Source organism: Crinia signifera, chromosome 6 (genome assembly GCF_055691185.1).
Source record: "Crinia signifera chromosome 6, ASM5569118v1, whole genome shotgun sequence".
Lineage (NCBI taxonomy): Eukaryota > Metazoa > Chordata > Amphibia > Anura > Myobatrachidae > Crinia > Crinia signifera.
Window position 1 is genome coordinate 174,159,792 of NC_139222.1, and position 21,342 is coordinate 174,181,133.

Genomic DNA, 21,342 nt, shown 5'->3' on the forward strand with positions numbered 1-21,342 from the left:
ACCACAGCCCAGGGTCACTGGGGACAGCACCAGGCTTCAGCCTGGTCAGGTAAGTCCTGGAGGGGGGAGACCCCTTCATTGGGGGGGTCCCCACTCCCCCAGGGCCCCTGGCCAGGCTGACTGGTCGGTAGGGTTAATGTTTTGGCCTCGGGACCTTATATCATAAGTGTCCCCCGTCTGTGACATTACCCTGCTGGCTGGTTTGGCCTGGGGCTGGTTCTTAAAATACGGGGGACCCCTAGTCATTTTGTCCCCCGTATTTTGGGAACCAGCCCCGGACCAGGAGCCTGGGGCTGGTTGTTAAAAATCGGGGAACCCCTATTTGTCGGGTTCCCTGATTTTTTATTACCGGCCCCGGCTCCTTCAGCCTGGTGCTGGTTACAGCTGTGGGGGGGACCCCACGCCGTTTTTTTATTAATTTATTTAATTTTTCTATTTTTTTTACACACTGCAGCCTGCACAGATCTGACTGATCCGTGCAGACTGCCTCTACTAATTCGTATTAGCGGCCGTATATATGGCCAGCTAATACGAATTCCTACGACATCGGAGGGTTACAAAGCAGTCGTATATGACTGCTTTGTACATTACCCTCCGGAACACGACTTTGCATATGACTGAAACAGTCGTATGCAGTCGTAGGGGAAAAACCAATACGAAAAACTAGGTTTTTCATATTGGTAAATTTCCCCCCTAATTTCTGTGAGACTTGATGAAGTTTGCTATTTTTGGTGGATAACCAGACCCAGTCTCCCGGTTTAAATGAACACGGTCTCCTGTGATGATCAGAAAAACGTCTTGCAGCTGTCGTCGCAGAGAGGAGAGCCCTACGGACCCCAGCCCAGACCCTTCTCTTACTTGTCACCCACCTTGAATTACCTGTTCTGGCGGGAACAGGAAGAAAAGAATTAGACCTAGGTTGGAGGCCATAGATACAAAAGAAAGGAGACATTTTGGTGTCAGAATGCCAACCATTATTATAGGCAAACTCTGCAAGTGGCAAATTCTTCACCCAGTCTCGTTGTGACTTAGAGACATAGCACCAAAGGTACTGTTCCAGGGTCTGATTCACTCGTTCAGTCTGTCCATTCGAAGGACTTCCACGAATGTGACGAGTGTAACCGCTCCAACTGAGTTTATATGCTGTTATTCCTGCGGTGGCTAAGACCGCCCAGTGTGGTACGTGATTTTATCTATCTGTACGGAGAAAGTCCATTTTAAAAGAAATAAATACTATGCTTTATTGCACTATGGAGCGCTCTTGTTTATTCTTCTAGAAAATATATATATATATGTTATACAATATATATATATATAATATATTTATATATTATATATATATATATATATATTAATTTATATATATATATATATATATATATATATATTATATAATATATTATAATATATTGTTGGTGCATTTAAATGAATACATTGGTGGCAGTGGGCATATAAAATATAAACATTGGTGGGCAGCTGTGTGCATCGCTATTTGCTGGGGACGGCTATGGATAGTGTAGGGCACGGGGTGCCCCAGGCGGGGAGGGAGGGCGCTTTGGTGCTTACCCGCTTTGCTCCACAGGGGAACTATGCGGCCACATCTCACCGAGGGAGGGAAGGGGCTGGAGGGGGATGCGGTGACGGCCGCCGAGTCGCTCCAGGGGCACATGGGGGGGGGGGTTGCATTTAAATAAATATACATTTGTGGCAGTGGGCATATAAATATATAAACATTGGTGGGCAGTGTTGGCAGTAACGTATACATTGCTGGTCTGTGCCAGCAATGCATAAATCATAAATTAGCATCAACACTGCCCACCAATGTTTATATATTTATATGCCCACTGCCACCAATGCACTGTATATATGGAACCCTTGGAATTCAAACCCAGCCCATTTATAATGAAAGATTTTCAGCAAAGTCTTTTGCCTCCTGAAAATCTCTTGCTCTTTGGGGAAAATAGCTCAGTGTGTACGCACTACTTTGGTGAAAGATATAGCTATCAAAGATTTTGGCAAAGTCTTTTGAAATGAAAATCTTCAAGTGCGTATGGGCCTTAAGCTTGATTGAAGCTCAGCACAGACCAACCTCCAAAAACAGGCTACAAACTGAACCCCTCTGTCTGAAACAATGTCCTTGGGTAGACCATGAAGACAGAAAATATGAAGGAGGAACAGTGAGGCCAATTCTCGAGCTGAAGGAAGCCCTTTCAATTTAGTAAAGTGCGCCATCTTGCTGAACCTGTCCACCACTACCCAAATGGTATTGTGACCAGAGGACTGCGGAAGATCAGTGATAAAATCCATGGAGATGTGTGACCAAGGTCTCCTTGGTACTGATAAGGGAAGCAGCTGACCTAACGTGGTGGAACGAGGGGCTTTATTCCTGGCACAAACATCCCACGAGTGGACAAATGTTTCAACATCCCTCCTCATAGAAGGCCAGCAGACGGACCGGGAGAGTAGGGAACAGGTCTTGGACACCCCGGAATGACCTGCAGGCTTGCAGGAGTGAAACTCAAAAAGAATCTTCCTCCGGAGATTCGGGGGAACAAATAGCCTACCCTCCAGAAGGGAACTGGGTACTGAAGTTTGGGCCCGGAGTACCTGATCCAATAGAGTCTGAGTAACACCTGCCAAAATACGTCTAGAGGGAATAATGGGTTCGGGAGGGGAATGAGAGTCCTGAATGGCCAAAAAACTTCTTGAGAGAGCGTCCGCTACCGTATTTCTGGACCCAGGCCTAAAAGTAATAATAAAATTGAAGCGAGCAAAAAATAAGGTCCACCTAGCCTGTCTGGCATTAAGTCTCTTGGCAGACTGTAAATCTGCCAGATTCTTATGGTCAATGAAAATGGTCACTTGGAATTTGAACCCCTCCAACCAATGCCTCCTCTCCTCAAGTGCGGACTTAATGGCCAAGAGTTCCCTGTTGCCGACATCATAGTTACATTCGGCCGGAGAGAACTTTCTAGAAAAGAAGGCACAGGGATGTAAAAGACCATCAATCCTATCCACTTGAGAGAGGACAGCCCCAATGCCAATCTCTGACGCATCCACTTCCAGAACAAATGGGAGATCCGGGTTAGGATGTCGCAGAATCCCCGCAGAGACAAAAGCGGTCTTCAATCTGTTCAATGCCTCCACCGCGGAGGAAGGCCAGGAAGAAGGATCTGCGCCCTTCTTGGTCAAGGCAACAATGGGTGCTACGATGTCAGCGAATCCCGGAATAAATCTACAGTAATAGTTAGCAAAGCCCAGAAATCTTTGTGTGGATTTGAGACTGGAGGGCTGAACCAAGTCCTTGATGCCTTGGACTTTAACTGGGTCCATCTGAAACCCGCTAGGCGAAATGATATAACCTACAGTGATGCAGCCCACACACGCGCTGATGCTGGCGGTGCGATGCTGTACGATGGGGTGCGCGCTCCCACGGCACCTCATCGTATAGTACAAAAAGTATGTGCTGCACATACTTTTTGTACTAGCTTTTTCTAGCACAGCATCGCATCGCATGCACATCGTATGCACAAGGCATACGATGCGATGCTGCGTGTGCTAGTTAAGCCCACAACGCACGCTGGAATCGGTGCGTGTGTGGGCTGCATAAGAAGGAAATGCTTTCTTCCTCAAATTCGCATTTCTCTAGCTTAGCATAGAGATGATTCTCCCTTAATTTCTGCAAGACAGCCCATACATGATGACAATGTTGCTAGATTGGGGCCAGATGTATCAATCTTCAAAAAGTGATAAAATGGAGAGTGATAAACGGCCAGCCAATCATCTCCTACCTGTTATTTTTCAAACCCAACCTGTGACATGACAGGTAGGAGCTGATTGGCTGGTTGTTTATCACTCTCCATTTTATCACTTTTGAAGCTTGATACGTCTGGCCCCATATCTTCTGAAGAATATAAATACATTAGAGAGTACAAAAAAGGGCAATTAAAATGGTGCCTACACCACTAAACTTTCCCGGAAAGACTAAAAGAATGTAACATATTGGGCCTTATTCTAATTCACTCTTTCTGACAAAATCCTTCTTAGATGGACAAAATCATGTGCACTGCAGGGGGCAGATGTAAAATGTGCAGAGAGAATTAGATTTGGGTGAGTTATTTTGTTTCTGTGCAGGGAAAATACTGGCTGCTTTATTTTTACACTGCAATATAGATCTCACTTTGAAGTAAAACCCCACCCAAATCTAATTCTCTCTGCACAAGTAACATCTGCCCCACCTGCAGTACACATGGTTTTGTCCATCTAAGAAGGATTTTGTCAGAAAGAGTGAACTAAAATAAGGCCCATAGGGCATTAAATCATTTAGATATCAGATGCAGCATTGATATCTTTCTCCACTCAGAACAGTTATAGCACAATATTTATGGTGATGAGTGTAATGAATATATCCATTAGGAGCACATTAAATCTGTCATCAGTCATGGGTTCTCTCGGCTGAGTTTGGCTTTCAGTGCCATCCCAAACTCTTATCTGTTTAGGACATCTAAGCTTATCGCTCTTCCTCAAGGCTCATAATGAGTACCTCTTTAACAGGGACCAAAATCAGTTATTTAAAATCTCCTTTATTTAAAGCAGGCATGTCCAAAGTCAGGGCCGGAGGCCAATTGCAGCCCCTGCTGTCATTTCAAGTGGCCCGCAGCCTCCAGCAGGACACGGGCAGGGCATCAGATGTGGGAAGCACAGCACAAAACACTAAAGGTGGGGCCCCGGCCAGCGCGCCTTTACCTTGCTGTCTGCTGCAGTGTGGAGGTGCCGGCTGCCACAGTCAGATGAGTTTGGTGTCCTACCCCTGCTGCTGCAATTGTATATCACCCTACTCCACAATCACAGTGACAGCTGTGTTTGGGGAGGAGGGCAGCAAGGGGGAAACTTGCTACCGTAACATGCAGAGCGGAGAAGGGCAACAGCCGTAGCCCAAGCATCTCCTGTCCTTGCACTGCCTGCTTTGCCTCTCCTTCCTCTGGCTCACACAAGGGGCTGGGAAACATACAAGGGAGGGGGCAGAGTGAGGGACATACAGTGAAGGAGGGTCAGGCTAGGGGATATACAGTGAATGGAGGCAGTGATGGCCACTCAGAGAAGGGGGAGCAGGGGCAGGCTGGGGTACATACAGTGAATGGGGGCAGAGTGGGGTACATAGTGAATGGGGGCATACAGTGAATGGGAGTCATACAGTGCAGGAGGGTCAGCCTTGGGGACATACAATGAATGGAGGCACTGATGGACATTAAGAGAAGGGGGGCAGGCTGGGGGACAGAGTGAATGGGTGCAGAGTGGGGAATATACAGTGAATGGGGGACATACAGTGAAGGAGGGGCAGGCTGGGGGACATACAGTGAATGGGGGCAGGTTGGGGGATATACAGTGAAGGGGCAGGCTGGGGAACATTCTGATGAGATTAATAATTCAAAGAATGTCAGGCTGAATGGTCGGCCCCCACACATTTACACTTCATCAAATCTGGCCCTCGTCGCAAAAAGTTTGGACACCCCTGATTTAAAGGGATTGGCCACTGTTAGAAACTGCCAAACTTCTCTATAAATACCATAAATCTCATGTAGGTAATCATAGTTACATAGGGCCTTATGCTAGTTCACTCTTTCTGACAAAATTCTTCTTAGATGGACAAAACCATGTACACTGCAGGGGTTTTAAGAAGGATTTTGTCAGAAAGAGTGAACTAGAATAAGGCCCATAGTTACATAGTAGGTGAGGCTGAATAAAGACATGCGTCCATCTAGTTCAACCTATGTTTATAATAGTTTATCTCTTGTTGTATAGTATGTTCCGATATTTTAAAAAGATTATGTTACTTACAGTATTTGTACCCGTGGATGTTTTTAACCAATAAATGTTTATCCAACCTTATTTTAAACATATTTATAGTGTCTGCCGACACCACTTCTCCAGGAAAAGAGTTCCAAAGTTTGACTGTTCTGACTGTAAAGAAATTCTGTCTTCTAGATGAACAAAATCTTTTTTCTTCTAATCTAAACTTGTGCCCTCGCGTCCGAGATTCCTGTCTAGCAGAAAAAAGGGTGTTTGACAGTTCTTTATATTGGCCCCTAATGTATTTATACATATTGAGCATGTCCCCCCTTAAACTCTTTCTCTAGTGGAAATAGTCCCAGATTGCCTAATCTTTCCTTGTAATTTAAATTATCCATTCCCCTAATAAGCTTTGTTGCTCTTCTTTGGATTTTTTTCTAATTCTATGATGTCCTTTATATAGTGTGGGGCCCAGAATTGTACTCCGTATTCGAGGTGAGGTCTAACCAATGATTTGTACAGAGGCATAATTACTTTTGAGTCCCTAGTTTCCATGCCCCTTTTAATACATGCTAGAATTTTGTTGGCCTTTTTTGTATTACATTGAGCACTATTACATTGAGCACTACACCCCAGTTTGTTGTCTATTTGGACTCCTAGATCCTTTTCGAGTACTGAATTACCCAATTAATCCCCGTTTAGGTTATAACTAGCACACTGGTTATGTCTCCCAAGGTGCATGACCTTGCATTTGTCCACGTTGAACCTCATCTTCCACTTTTATTGTTGATTGCTGACCTAAATTTTTTTGTCCAACCATGGTGGCTTTTTTTATTGAATTTACCCTTAAATTTACTTTAGAAATGTATTTAATAGTTAATGATTCAAGTAAATTTTATAGAGTATCCCACATTTCCTCAGCATTTTTCCCCTCAAAAAACGTTTCCCACACAATTCTTTTTAGGGCTTCTCTGAATTATTCGAAGTTAGCTTTTCTGAAGTTTAGTATTTTTGCCGATCCTTTATGATGTAATTTTCCCATATAATTTCCAATCAGTTCCCATATAATTAAACATAGCCTTAACATTGCTCCTGTAAACATATGTGTAAGTATTGTAGTAAGCAGTATTTTACCCAAGATAAACTGCATTTGCCTGACCCTACATGAGATGTAATGCACCATAGATATAGCATGCATTAATTTTACAGAAAGTGCAACAAACTGGCAGATACTATGCTTTGCACCAGGGTGCTTTATAGAAACACAGAGCACCATGTTGCTAAGGTACTGTAATATGTGAAGTTCAAAATGCATTTCGGTACTTGTTTCCTAGCACGGCGCATAACTTAAGGTATGCGATGGACACGACCAATGCGATTTTAGGGCTATTTTTAGCCTTTTCCCCGACAATTAAAAAATCGTGTCCATCGCCTGCCTTAAGTTAAGGCATGCGATGCGACCGACGCGACCAACGCGATTTAACATTAAATGCATTGTATTCAATGTTAAATACCTATGTAAAATCGGGTCCATTGTATGCCATTATGCGACCGATACGATGGACCCGATTTTACATAGGGAACAATGTTAAATGGGCCAATGGACCCAATTTTTCATTGTATGCCCACCCTGATCGGTAATTTACATGACAAATGCCCCCCCATTGTTAACGCCACCACACGATGAACGCCAACCTGAAGCGTGGCGAGCGCAGCGAGCCCGCGAGGGGCGGCGGTACGCTTCCTCTGACCTTTTCATACCCCCACTATCCACGTCGGCATGGAGTTGATTTTATATAGTGTGGCAAGCGCAGCGAGCCACCGAGCCCGAAGCGTGGCGAGTGCAGCGAGCCCCGCGAGGGGACGCGCAATACCTGTGAAGTAATGTGCGTCCCCTCGCGGGGCTCGCTGCACTGGCCACACTTCGGGCTCGGTGGCTTGCTGCGCTCGCCACACTATATTAAATCAACTCCACGCCGACGTAGATAGTGGGGGTATGAAAAAGTCGGAGGACGCGTACCGCTGCCCCTCGCAGGCTCGCTGAACTCGCCACATTTCCAGTTGGCATTCATCGTGGGGTGGCATTAACAATGGGGGGCCATTTGACCCATCAGGGTGGGGAAACAATGAAAATTGGGGTCTGGGGGGCATTTAACATTGGGGCCAATGTAAAATCGGGTCTCAGGGACCATTTTACATTGGTTCCAATGTAAAAATCGCGTGGATCGCGTTGATCGCATCGCATGCAATTTGGTTGCATGCGATCGACGCAATTTCTTGGGACCCGATGGATACAATTTCCATCGCTAGCGCCGTGCTAGGAAACAAGTACCTGCATTTCTTTAACATGCAATGCACTATATCTACCCACATATGAGTAGTGGAAGACATTTAATATGCATGGCGGCCATTTAAACACAAAGGATGTATCAGTCTTCAAAAGGATAAATGTTCAATATAGGCATAAGTCTGGGCAGTAGCCAACACAGGTGTGCCACTGTGGGACTTCCCCCCTCTACCTTATTATGGACTACTCTCTCAACACTCCAGGACATAGACTGTTTATCTGGTCGGCCCAGGTGAGCAGGGCCGGCGCCACCACTAGGCAGAGCTAGGCATTTGCCTAGGGCGCCGGCCACTGGAGGGCGGTAATGAGCCGCCTGAGAGGTACCATAGAGGTACCATAGAAAGCTGGGAGCAGGACAGGTAAGACAGTGGGCTTCCCTCTCCCTCCCCCCATCCCGCCCATGAATCAACGCTATCCCCCCCCCCCCCCTGGACACGGAGGCTGCGGGCACCCATCGCAGTATAGCCCACACACCCCCCGGAACACAGGCGCCCATTGCAGTATCGCCTGCAATCCCCCCCCCCCCCCCCGAAGTGCCGGCTGCAGTATCGCCCGGACCCCCCCTCCTCCCGGAGCGTGGCCGCCCGCCGCAGTATCGCTCTCTCGCTCCCCCCCCCCCCGGAGCGCGCCGGGGGGTGCATTGGGCGGCGGGCGGAGGACGGAGGATTTGCCTGGGGCGGGGGCGAGGCTTGCACCGGCCCTGCAGGTGAGTAGTCTATGTCTCAGAGCACAGGGTGGAGGAGGCCGTCTGTGATCTGACAGAGGGGAAAGTTCTAGAGTAGCACCCCCTGTTTCAGCTCCTACACATGCCTATGAGTAATATATGTATGGTGCACAATTAACAGCGGCCGGCACTGGGGGTAGTCAATCCCCTAAAAGGAGAGGAAATATTTTTTTGTGTGCCAGCGCTGGCTGAAGGAAAAACACAAGACGGTATAACAATTGATACTTTTTACTTAAATAAGCAATATAAAAACAAAATATATAAAATAAAACACAATACACAGAATCTGTTAAAAGAGAAGACTTTTAATATGGCTCAGTCTCTCAGATTGATTAGAGTAGTATGAATAAAAGTCATATGTCAGTTGAACAGGGGTAAATAAACATTACCATCCTTGGTCATCCTCATTGATGTTGTAGAGGGATTTGTAATCCAAGGGATATGGTTAATAAACCAGCTTTTCCCAATTCTCTATCATTTCAAGAGCTCAAGACTCCCATATTGTGGCTCACCCTAACATCCGATTAAATTAGGGATCGTGCTTTACCCCACAGCTTCAGCGTTCACAGATTCAGTTCAGCGTGGTTTGCTCTTTGGTCAGGAGTAGTGGGTAGGTCTCCAAAGAAGAAAGTCCCCATCAACTGACAGCTTAAAGTTCTCAACGCCTTTCCCCGGATAAATAACTCCTGCAGAAGCCGGAAAGCTATTAATCCAGGGAAACGACCCTGCGCCCCCATGGCGCCGGCCCCCCTGGCAGAACAGGGAGCAGGCGGAGGAGGGAGCAGGGGAGCGGGCTGCACGACTCCGGCTCCCTTTGATGTCTCGGTGCCCGGAGCTCGTGCTCCAACCTCCCTACGCCCCTGGGGTCAGTGGTACCACCAGCACAGACAGGTTTTTTTGGTTTGGCATCATTGGGAGGGGATATCTTGAATAAGGTATAATGGGCGTGCAGAAGGACAATATGTAGGTCTGGTGTTTTGAATTGTACAGATGCTTATACTGTGAGGAAGATCATTCTTCATTTACCACCATTCCATCCCCTTATTTGTCTATTTACAAGCACTTCATTTTAAATAAGTTTACGTAAAAAGTTAATGAATCAGGCAGAGACTGTCTGTAGCAACATTTTGGTCTTTATTGACCATTGTCAAGCTCAAAGTCATACAGCAAAACACTTACCTATATGGTTTTTCTTATGGCGGTATGGGGTACCGGTACCAAATGATATACCGGTACGCGACAGCTAGGCCAGGAGGTTCCGGAACACCGTTCCAGGTGACCTCATTTTTCAGGTCAGCTTCAGGAACGGTGTTCCGGACCGTTCCGGCACACAAATAGCCCTGTATATATAGTGCTCCAGACCACTCAGACATTTTTCCGTGTGAAAGCAGGAATATGGGCGGGCAGCTGACATCGGGCTATGTCAGCTGTTCGCCCCCCCCCCCCCACACACACACACACACGTACGTCATGGTTGCATTACCATACGTACGGCCAGCGTTTTCAAGAGAACACCCATGAAACGCGGGGCATACGCATATGGTAATGAGCCCAAACAGCCCTTCACGCCCCTCTCCACCCCCCTCTCGGATGGTTCCGACTGATCAGTTTCTGCACTGAATTCACACCATGTTCGGACGTGCGAGGCGTTCGCACATGCACAGAAACGCCTCTGCACATGCGCAAACACAATACATCGGCCGTCCGACCGAACTCAAAGCCGTCCGACTCAATCAGAATAAGGGCATCTGTGTGAATCTGAGAATTCCATTAACCTGCGACAGAAGCAGGCTTGAAGTGGTCAACACTGCGTCATTTCAGGTAGATTGTGAAACACTTGGGTGCATGGCGTTAGAGTGGTATATACTACTCTGTCTGAGCATTGTTGCTCAGCAGGGCTTAAAGTAGTTCTGGAGAGGTTGTGGAACTAATTTCCCTACCATTACAGATGGTGGAACTCAGTTCCACCCTGTTCCACCCCACTTTAACCCCTGTTTAGATCTACTTGTTCACACAACACTGATACTTTTCAGTTCTTGTCAAGTATACATGTATCCATAGGCATTGTAACCAATGCAGGGAAATGCCACTTGAATGTATATACAGTATTGCTGATTATTGGTAGTTTAGAAACAGTTTAAAACAGTTACATAAAGTGCTAGACTCTTCAGGGAGTGAGAGAGATTGCTCCAACTTCAGGGAATCTCCCTGACATCCAGGGAGAGTTGGAAAGTTTGCTATTGATTCTAGTTCATGTCCATGGTACTATAGATCTTCAAGAAACTGTGCACTCATAATTAAACATTTTGGTGTGCTGTGCCAGAAATAGCATTGTTGCCCCCTCCTATTATAAAATGGGATAGTGCATGCTGAAAAAGGGCTACACAATAGTTAACTCAACTCAAATTTTGCCACACAGTAATGCCCCTTACTCACATTACACACATAGTAGTGTCCCTTATTGACATTATACCACACAGTGGTGGCTCTTACTGACGTTATATGATATATTAGTGCCCATTATTCACATCACAACACACAATACTGTCCCTAAAGTATGTTATTACACACAGAAGTACCCATTATACAATTTACATCACAAACTAGAGCATTTTATTCACATAATGCTAAACAGTAGTGTCCCTTATTCACGCTATTTCACACAGTACTGCTCCTTACACATTATGCCACAAGGTCGAAGTGCCCCTTACACATTACATAGTAGTGGTGCCCCTTAGACTTTATGCCCATACAGTAATAGTGCCCTTTACATGTTATGCCCACATATTAGTAGTGTCCCGTAGATATTATGCCCAAACTATGTAGTGGTGCCAGAGGCTCTTTAAGAGAGGAGGAGGCCCATGTGCAGGCTGTTATTGGGCCCCCTCCTCTTCAGTGGTGTGGTAGACTCAGACATTGTGCCAGTCTACTGTGCATTCACAGGTCGACGGAAACATGGTGCTCATGCCGTGTTCCCAGGGACATCCCTATTGCACATGGCCATTTTATTAGTGATCTTTGCAGCTCTGAAACCAGTGCTGGCCAGCAGAGTGGTAAGTATAATTAAATTGGTGCAGGGCATGCCTGTGTGGGCCCCCTTGGACCTTTTAGATACACCAGTGAGTAGCGCCCATTGCAAGTTAGTTACTAGAGCTTCGTACATATTATGCTCACACAGTAATACTTCCTATACATATAAGTTTATAAAGCTGCCCCTCCCACACATATAGCACTATGCAGCTTCCCCCTCTGTACACCTGTTACCCTTAATTCCTCACCACCACCACCACCACCATCTCCATCCATATAACCAGTAGCCAGCTTGTGCATGCAAGGTTATTCTCCACAACCACAGCTAGGTTTTGGGAGGAGGGGGCACAGCCATCGCCACACTGCAGCACAATCTGGGACCCCAGTATCTAATTAATGGTTTCATTGAGGGGCAGATTTATTCAGCTTGGTGAAGTTATAATGTGGCTCGTACTTTATCACCGGCCAATCAGCTCTCAACTGTGCAGTTACAGGCTTGGTTTGAAAAATTACAGGTAGGAGCCGATTGGCCGGTGATAAAGTACCAGCCACTTTATCACTTCACCAAGCTTAATAAATCTGACCTTCAGTTTGGATGGGGCTGCAGAAAGCTTTCAACACTGGCAGGAGAGGGAGTGTGGTGGGAGGAGTCTATGGGAGCCAGCCACCATCCTGTTCATGAAGATAACACTGGGTGCTCCTTCTCTTTCCCCATCTCCTTCCTTTCTCTCTATCTTTTTCCACACTGAAATGGAGCCGCTCTGAGCATAGTGCTGAAGTTGGTAGAGTGGAGCAATTAATTGCTACTGCACATGTACAAATGTTTCTGGAAACCCTATAATGCATACATTCCCCTGGCTGTAGGCACAAAGCTGTTATTGCATTCAGGATCACTGCTCTCAGAAATGGAGTAGTCAGGCAATAGGCATTAATGGGAGGTGACTGGGATGTGGCCTGAACTGAATGCAAAAAAAATCTCTACCATGTGTTATAGTTGTGTCGGTGATCATGTCACTTCCACTGAGTCAATGTTCAGATGGAGATAGGCTGCACTTTCATGGCTTGCACTTTCCAAGCATATGCATATTATCGCACCCAATACTCTGCCACCAAGCGCTAGTGTGCAACAGCAGCGTCCATCTCTGGTTCAGGCCCACAGTGTAAAAAAAAACCTGGGTGAGGATTTGAGGGATCACTTTACTTCTTCTCACACATACTGTAGCAAGTAATGGGTTCCTATTAGAGTCCAAGAAAAATAATAATTTTTTTGTTAATTTCCTATTGCTGCTACTGTATAAGCAGTGTTAATAAATTATATTTATGGAGACAACTGCCCAAAAATAAATGTCCCTTTATGTATATTTAGTAATATACCTTTTAAATAGGTTAGGATATACAGTAGACAAACAGCTTGGATCTGAATTTTGCTCATCTAAGGTATTACATGACAACATTTATTTGATGCAAGAATTATGTATTCTTAAGCTATATGCAGTGCACCAGCTGATCATCAAGTGTCCAACTGATATAGTCCAGCCGATCTGCATCTAACGCCTACTAAGTGTTCCTTGACCTTTGTCTCCTAAATCTCTTCCATCTGGTCCAAATGCCACATGCCATCTTTATAATGTGCAATGCTTCTCCAGAAAAAGATAAAGAGGATTGGATTTGAGACAATGGGCACATGGCAGCTGCGAGTCTTGGGGAAAATCTTAGACTGGGCTTTAATCCTGGGAAGATGATAAAATCTCAAATTGCACTTCAGTTTGCAGACTGACTTTCCAAATTAAGTTTTTATTGAGAATTTCAAAGCATCATAAAGACGTTTATGACAACAGTTCAAAGATAATTTTACAAATCAAACAGGTAAGAATAGGGTGGGGATGGGTACAGAAGAGAAAAAAGGAGGGGGGACCAGCTGGTACACCAATCGTTTGCAGTCAATAACCTAAAATGTAGAATACAGACTGGGGTCTTATCCATCTTACTTATACAATATATGAAATGTTGGTACTTGCTTAGTTTCACGGCGGCAGTATGGCCGCCGTGAACTTCCGGCTGCTGCGCTCACTAAACTATCAAAAATGAGGTAAATGAACTCTATGCCAATGAAGATAGTTCATACCCCTACTATCCACTTTGGCATAGAGCTAATTTTAGATAGTGTGGCGAGCGCAGCGAGCCACCGAGCCCGCAGCGTGCGCGAGCGAGCCCCGCAAGGGGACTCAGATGCACGGCCACTGCCGCCGTGAAACTAAACAAGTACTGAAATTAAATGTTTCATAGGGAGGCTTCACCGAACTAGTGGGCGGGTTATCGTGGGAACTGGGGAACTTTACTGAAAACTAGTACCTATCAGCTTCCGAAGCATTTGGGCAAGTCAGCAAGTTGTGTTATTGTTGATTGGGACCCAGAGAGGTGAGTATGAGTCCAGGAAAGCCAATGTTCTGACCACTGGAACCATTTTATCATAGGGTTAGAGGCAGATGAGGAATACTTGGTTCCCGCTGTTTCAAACTCACAATGAAGATGTACATTTGATTCAACCATTTCTATGGTGGGGATAAAGGATGTGTGCCAATGTCGTGTGAGAAGGAGCTTTGTGGTTATTAGGATATGTCCCATCACATACCGATCATTGGTGGGCATGTGTCCATGATAGATATGAAATAAAGCTAATAAAGGGTTTGGCGTTATTGGAGAGTCCGTTAATTTAGATATGATCGTGAACACTGAGGTCCATAATCCTGACAGAGCTGAGCAGGACCAGAATATGTGGAATAGGGTACCTGTATGATCTGCAGCTATTTGGAGTGGCAGTTTGGGAGACACAGCTCTACTATCGAGAGGATTGACGGACAAAAACCTATTCATTTTTCCCATTTGCCCCATTCCATTTTGAAATTGAGACACTGTTCTAGTCGGTTCAAGAACCAACTAAGGAACCAGCCTAGTCGTTCTTAATTGAGAGCCTATGTCTATTTGAGTCATGTATGTTACACCCCTGATGAAGTCTGTGTGACGAAGCGCGTCGGGTTATTGTGACTGAAAAAAATCTAGACTCCATACAAAACAACATTGGATAATGTCATGTTGATTTTATAATATATTGTACAACTGTTTTATGAAAATGTTTATCGCCATCTGAATTTTAAGGTGGTGGTGGTGATACAATAGAAGGCGCACTCTATATCCTCTTTGCTCATATATATATATATATATATATATATATATATATAGACATGTGTGGGGTGGCGGCACTCGGATAAAGAAAGACACAACACAGATGCCTTGTTCACCAACGTTTCAATGCTGGTCGCATTTTCGTCAGGGCAGTTACAAAAGTATTAAAATCTACTCACCATTTAAGTGCTCCCCTTCCCCTCGGCGTCTGTGCGTGCAGCGCGGCAGCGTGTCTGCGGCAGCAGCACGAGATGACGTCACACCCAGTGCGCCCATCACCATAGTAACATATATCCAAACTGCAGAATAAATAATACAGAACATGTTAAGGATGTTACAATTGCACAATGATAATAAACATGAAATAAAGCAAAGAACTGTACTATAATGAGGACCAATAGACAGGATTGTTACAGGAAACAATTCAAACCCAGCGTTTCGTTCAGACCATGTGGGCTAAGCGTGTTTAATAGATAAATCCAACGGGATTCCTTCTGCAACAGCAGTTTAGACCTGTTACCACCTCTAGAGAGGGGTGGTACATGGTCAATAATTTTATGCTTAAACGCTGTAGGCGAATGCCCCATCAGGGCATAGTGCCTAGCAACCGGCTGCTCACTCGTTCCCTTCAGCACAGCATTGCGGATTGCTTGCCTATGCTGTGCCATTCTAACTTTAAATTGGCAGTCGGTTTTCCCGACATAGTACTTGCCGCACGGGCAGACCAAAACATATATAACGAACTGGCTAGTGCAAGACAATCTAAAGTTAATATGAAAACTTTTAGAATTCAATGGATGTTGTATGCTATCGCCAGTCCACATGTATCCGCACGTAACGCACCCAGTGCATTTGACACAACCTTTCCTAGGAGCACCCAGGAAAGTAGCTGATGTGTTTTTAAAATCAGTGATGTCAGTGTGGACTAAGTAATCCCGAAGGTTACGTCCACGGGAATAGCTGGTGATGAGTTTTTTATTGACTAGCCCCGGTATCTCTGCATCAGCAGACACAATGGGCCAATACTGATGAACTGCGTTTTTAGCTAAGTTGCTACAAGTATTATATCGATTGGGCCAAAATAATTTATTAGAGGTATTCTTTTTGTTTCTTTTTCTTCTAAGGGTTTTATTGCGGGGAGTGGCTAACACTCTTTGTTTAATGGCCATTAATTCAGTTTGATTGTAGCCCCGATCTATAAATTTGGCTATCATTTTGTCAAGCTGAAAATTAAGATCTGTTGGGTCACTACAGATCCGGCGCACACGCAAAAGTTGCGAGTATGGTAACCCCTTAGAAACTGAAGGGGGGTGAAAACTGGAGGGACTGAGGAGCATATTCCGGTCAGTAGGCTTGACAAAATGTGACGTATTAATGACCCCGTCATTTAAAGTGATACGCACATCCAAGAACTCAATGGCATTTTTTGACATGGTACAAGTAAGTTTAACAGGACTGGTACTCTCATTTTGTGAACGGATGACAACATCTAGAGCATCCGCTGACCCCCCGCCAGAACAAAATCATGTCATCTATATAGCGGGCATAATAGAAGACATTGGCATGAATGATGGGATCGGCCAAAAAAATATCATGTTCCACAGACATCATGAAGGCGTTGGCGTACGATGGGGCCACTGAGGACCCCATCGCACAGCCAGACACCTGTAAGTAATACTTTCCATCATAGTAGAAATAGTTTCTTGTCAAAACCATTTCCAAAAGAGGACAAAAAAAGTCCACGTCAGGACCATAATAATGCGGACTGGTTGAAATGAGTTTGCAGGTAGCCACCAATCCCTGTGCATGTGGAATACAGGTATACAGGGAATTGACATCTATGCTGCAAAGCAAACAATTCTCAGGGATGCTAGATAATCTGTTTAAAGCCAGCAGCAAAGATGTAGTGTCACGCAAACTGTAAGCTGAATTTTGGACAACAGGTTGGAGATAGGTATCTAAATAAGCAGAGACTACCTGAAAAATAGAACCCCTGGCAGAAATTATGGGTCTGCCAGGGGGGCTATCTAACTGCTTATGCACTTTAAGAAGCGTATAAAGTAGCAGTTTTTTAGGGAATTCACAAGATAATAATTTCAGTACGCTGGCAGTGATGACCTTAGCATTAAAGGCATTGAGCAAGTATAAATCTAGCTCTTTCTTAAATTTATTGGTGGGGTCAGCATCCAACAATCGGTACGTAGAAGTATCGTTTAATTGCCTCTCTATCTCTGTCCTGTAGTCCACAATATCCTGTACAACAATCGAACCGCCCTTATCGGCGGCCCGAATCACAATGTCTTTCCTGGTACTCAAAGATTGTAATGCTTCAATTTGTGATTTATTGAGGTTAGAGGGACATTGTGAATTTTTAGAAGTGTCAACAGCATTTTCAACAAGTCTGACAAAAGTTTTAATCGATGCGTTCGATGAGGGGGGATCAAAATGAGATTTGGGGGCCAGTTTATATAATTCAAGTGGTAAAGCACCCTCCTTGGCTGTTGCCTTATGTGTCCCAAAGAATTCCTGTAACTTCAATTGCCTGTTGAGCTTGTGTGTTTCCACCTTCCAAAGGAATGGATCAAACTTGGTAGTGGGTACGAAACTTAAGCCTTTATGCAACACCTCAATTTCAGCAGGAGTGAGGGTTGCAGACGACAGGTTGAAAACTACTTCTTGCTGCGACTCGGTGGTTTGTTTTTTAAGGCGTTTCCATTGGCCCCCTCTGCGGCAGGGTCTCCCTCTCCTGCCCGCTGGGCCCTGGTTCGAATGCCTAAAGGGACAAGCGTTTAAGCATAAAATTATTGACCATGTACCACCCCTCTCTAGAGGTGGTAACAGGTCTAAACTGCTGTTGCAGAAGGAATCCCGTTGGATTTATCTATTAAACACGCTTAGCCCACATGGTCTGAACGAAACGCTGGGTTTGAATTGTTTCCTGTAACAATCCTGTCTATTGGTCCTCATTATAGTACAGTTCTTTGCTTTATTTCATGTTTATTATCATTGTGCAATTGTAACATCCTTAACATGTCCTGTATTATTTATTCTGCAGTTTGTATATATGTTACTATGGTGATGGGCGCACTGGGTGTGATGTCATCTCGTGCTGCTGCCGCAGACACGCTGCCGCGCTGCACGCACAGACGCCGAGGGGAAGGGGAGCACTTAAATGGTGAGTAGATTTTAATACTTTTGTAACTGCCCTGACGAAAATGCGACCAGCATTGAAACGTTGGTGAACAAGGCATCTGTGTTGTGTCTTTCTTTATCCGAGTGCCGCCACCCCACACATGTCTAGATTGGGAGCCTATTCGTATGGAGTCCTAAGCCTGGAGGAAGGCACCGGAGCTTTATACACCACGCTATCACTGAGTGCCTTATAACTACAGACTCTATATATATATATATATATATATATATACACACACACACACACACACATATATATATATATACACACATACACACATATATATCTATACACATATATATATATATATATACACAGAAAGCACTTACCCCCCACACACTCCTGGTGAAGGATCCAGACCAGCACACAAACGTAGGTGAAGAAAGAAAAGTTTTTATTCCATGCTGTGCAGACCCCTGACGAAGACTGCCTGAGTGCAGTGGAAACGGCCGTCGGGCCAAGTAAGCTGTCACTGTTACTGCACAGCATGGAATAAAAACTTTTCTTTCTTCACCTACGTTTGTGTGCTGGTCTGGATCCTTCACCAGGAGTGTGTGGGGGGTAAGTGCTTTCTATGTTATATCCTATGGACCTTGCACCAACTACTAAATACCTTTTGTGGATGTGCCGCCCTGAACAACCTTGTTATATATATACACACATATATTTTATATATACACACACACATATATATATACACATATATATATATATATATATATACATATATATATAGACATATATATATAGATACACATATATATATATATACACACACACACATATATATATATATATATATATATATATACCACACAATAGTGTCTTCAGCGCCCTATTTTTGTAATGTCCATATATAATAAAATATACAATAAAACAATTGAATAGAATACACTTCCGAAGTAGTTCTTTTGAAGAAATTTTTCTTTTTATTTTGAAAACATGATCTAATACCCAGTGGTGCAAGTAGAATTTTTTTCTTGGTGGTACTGATAGCCTCCACCAAAAATGGGTGTGGCCATGTGTCATGGGGGGGCGTGGTCACACAAAGCTAGTGGAGTGACTAAATGACAATAGTGGCGTGGCATCAGGAGACAGGGAATGAGAAACAGGGAATGACTGTTGGTGGGTTGGCTCTTGCTTGGGGGAGAGCCGGGCAGCTTGTGCTTATAATAGTGGCGCCTGCTCTTCATGCTGTCAGCGCTGCTGATGCCTGTCAGTGTGACAGGCTAAATCAGCAGTAGCCGGTAGCTGCATACAGCACCTATCATAACACTGGGTGGGCGGGCTGTGGATACAGCACCAATCATAACGCTGGGTGAACAGGCTGCGGGTGCATTATATTTAGACTTAAAATAAAAATAGAATTGACAGTGGGTAAGTGGTACTGCGTACCTGCAACATATTTCTTACAGGTACTCCGTACCATGCCGTACCCCCTTACTTGCAACACTGCTAATACCCAACGCGTTTCGCCTCGGTAAGAAGCTTCATCAGGGGTTTGTGATCTATAAAAGTATACGGTACTTATGAGTTATCTGGGCGCCCGATTTTTTGATTGTATGCCTTAAGTTAAGGCATACAATCAGATGCGATGCGATGCGATATCGCATCGCATCGCATGCGACCATCGGATGCGATGACCCGATTTTTCCATAGGAATCAATGTTAAAATGGACTGAGTCCATTTTAACATGGAATTCAATGGGAAAAGGGGTCCTTTTCATACCCCTACTATCCAAGTGGGCATGGAGTTGGATATAAACCTGTGGCGAGCGTAGCGAGCCACCGAGCCCGAAGCGTGGCGAGCGAAGCGAGCCCCGCGAGGGGACGGTATTCTGTGTCCCCTCGCGGGGCTCGCTGCGCTCGCCACACTTCGGGCTCGGTGGCTCGCTACGCTCGCCACAGGTTTATATCCAACTCCATGCCCACTTGGATAGTAGGGGTATGAAAAGGACCCCTTTTCCCATTGAATTCCATGTTAAAATGGACTCAGTCCATTTTAACATTGATTCCTATGGAAAAATCGGGTCATCGCATCGCATCGCATCGCATCCGATGGTCGCATGCGATGCGATGCGATGTGCCCGATCCGACCCGATTTAGAAATCGGACGCCCAGTTAACTCACAAGTACCAAGTATACATACAATAATTTTTCAGGACATTACATACATATAAAAAAACTTTTTACATAAAAAATTGTTAATAAATATATATATACATAAAATTATGAAGATATGAAAATATGAAGATATATAGATGGATAGGAGGAACAGGCTTATGGATAGTCAATTTAGGATAGTTTGTTCATCAATAGGTTTGTTAGACCTTTTCTTTTTAGAAGTAGTAACATTGAGAACTATTGGGATCAATCTGAAATTCTGGTAAATAGGTTCCTGGAAAGGGGATATAAGGAAAATACTATCAGACAAGACCAGAAAAAAGCTTCTTTGGCTATTAGAGCGGATCTCATAAAAGAAAAAGAGAACCGTCCTAATGAAAGGAAAATTAGGCCATTTATCACCCAATTCAGTCAAGAACACAACAAAATAAAAAAATGTTTAAACAAACACTGGCATTTGCTTAAACTAGACCCTGTCTTGGGACCTCATTTGCCGGATAAGCCGGATATTGTCTTTAAGAAGGCAAAAAACTTCAAAAGTATATTAGCACCGAGCAAATTGAGTAGTACTGAAATAAAGACCAACATAGTTCCTACTATTTCTATGTTCCCTGAAAGAAAAGGCCTATATCCATGTAATAGGTGTATTTGTTGTAAATATATAGAAAAACAAGGTCCAAAAATTCCAGAAAATTTGAAAAAAGAATGTAGATTTAATGGGATTGTGACGTGCGATTCAACATACGTAGTATATTTGGCCAAATGTGGCTGTAACAAATGGTATGTGGGTAAAACTAAAAGATGCCTAAAAATTCGCATCCCGGAACATCTGAGAAATATAAAAAATAAAGTACGAAATCACAGTGTCCCTAGACATTTTGAACAAGAACATAACTCAGAATTATGTTCATTCCGTTTTTCAGTTTTGGAACATGTCAAAGACGATCCTAG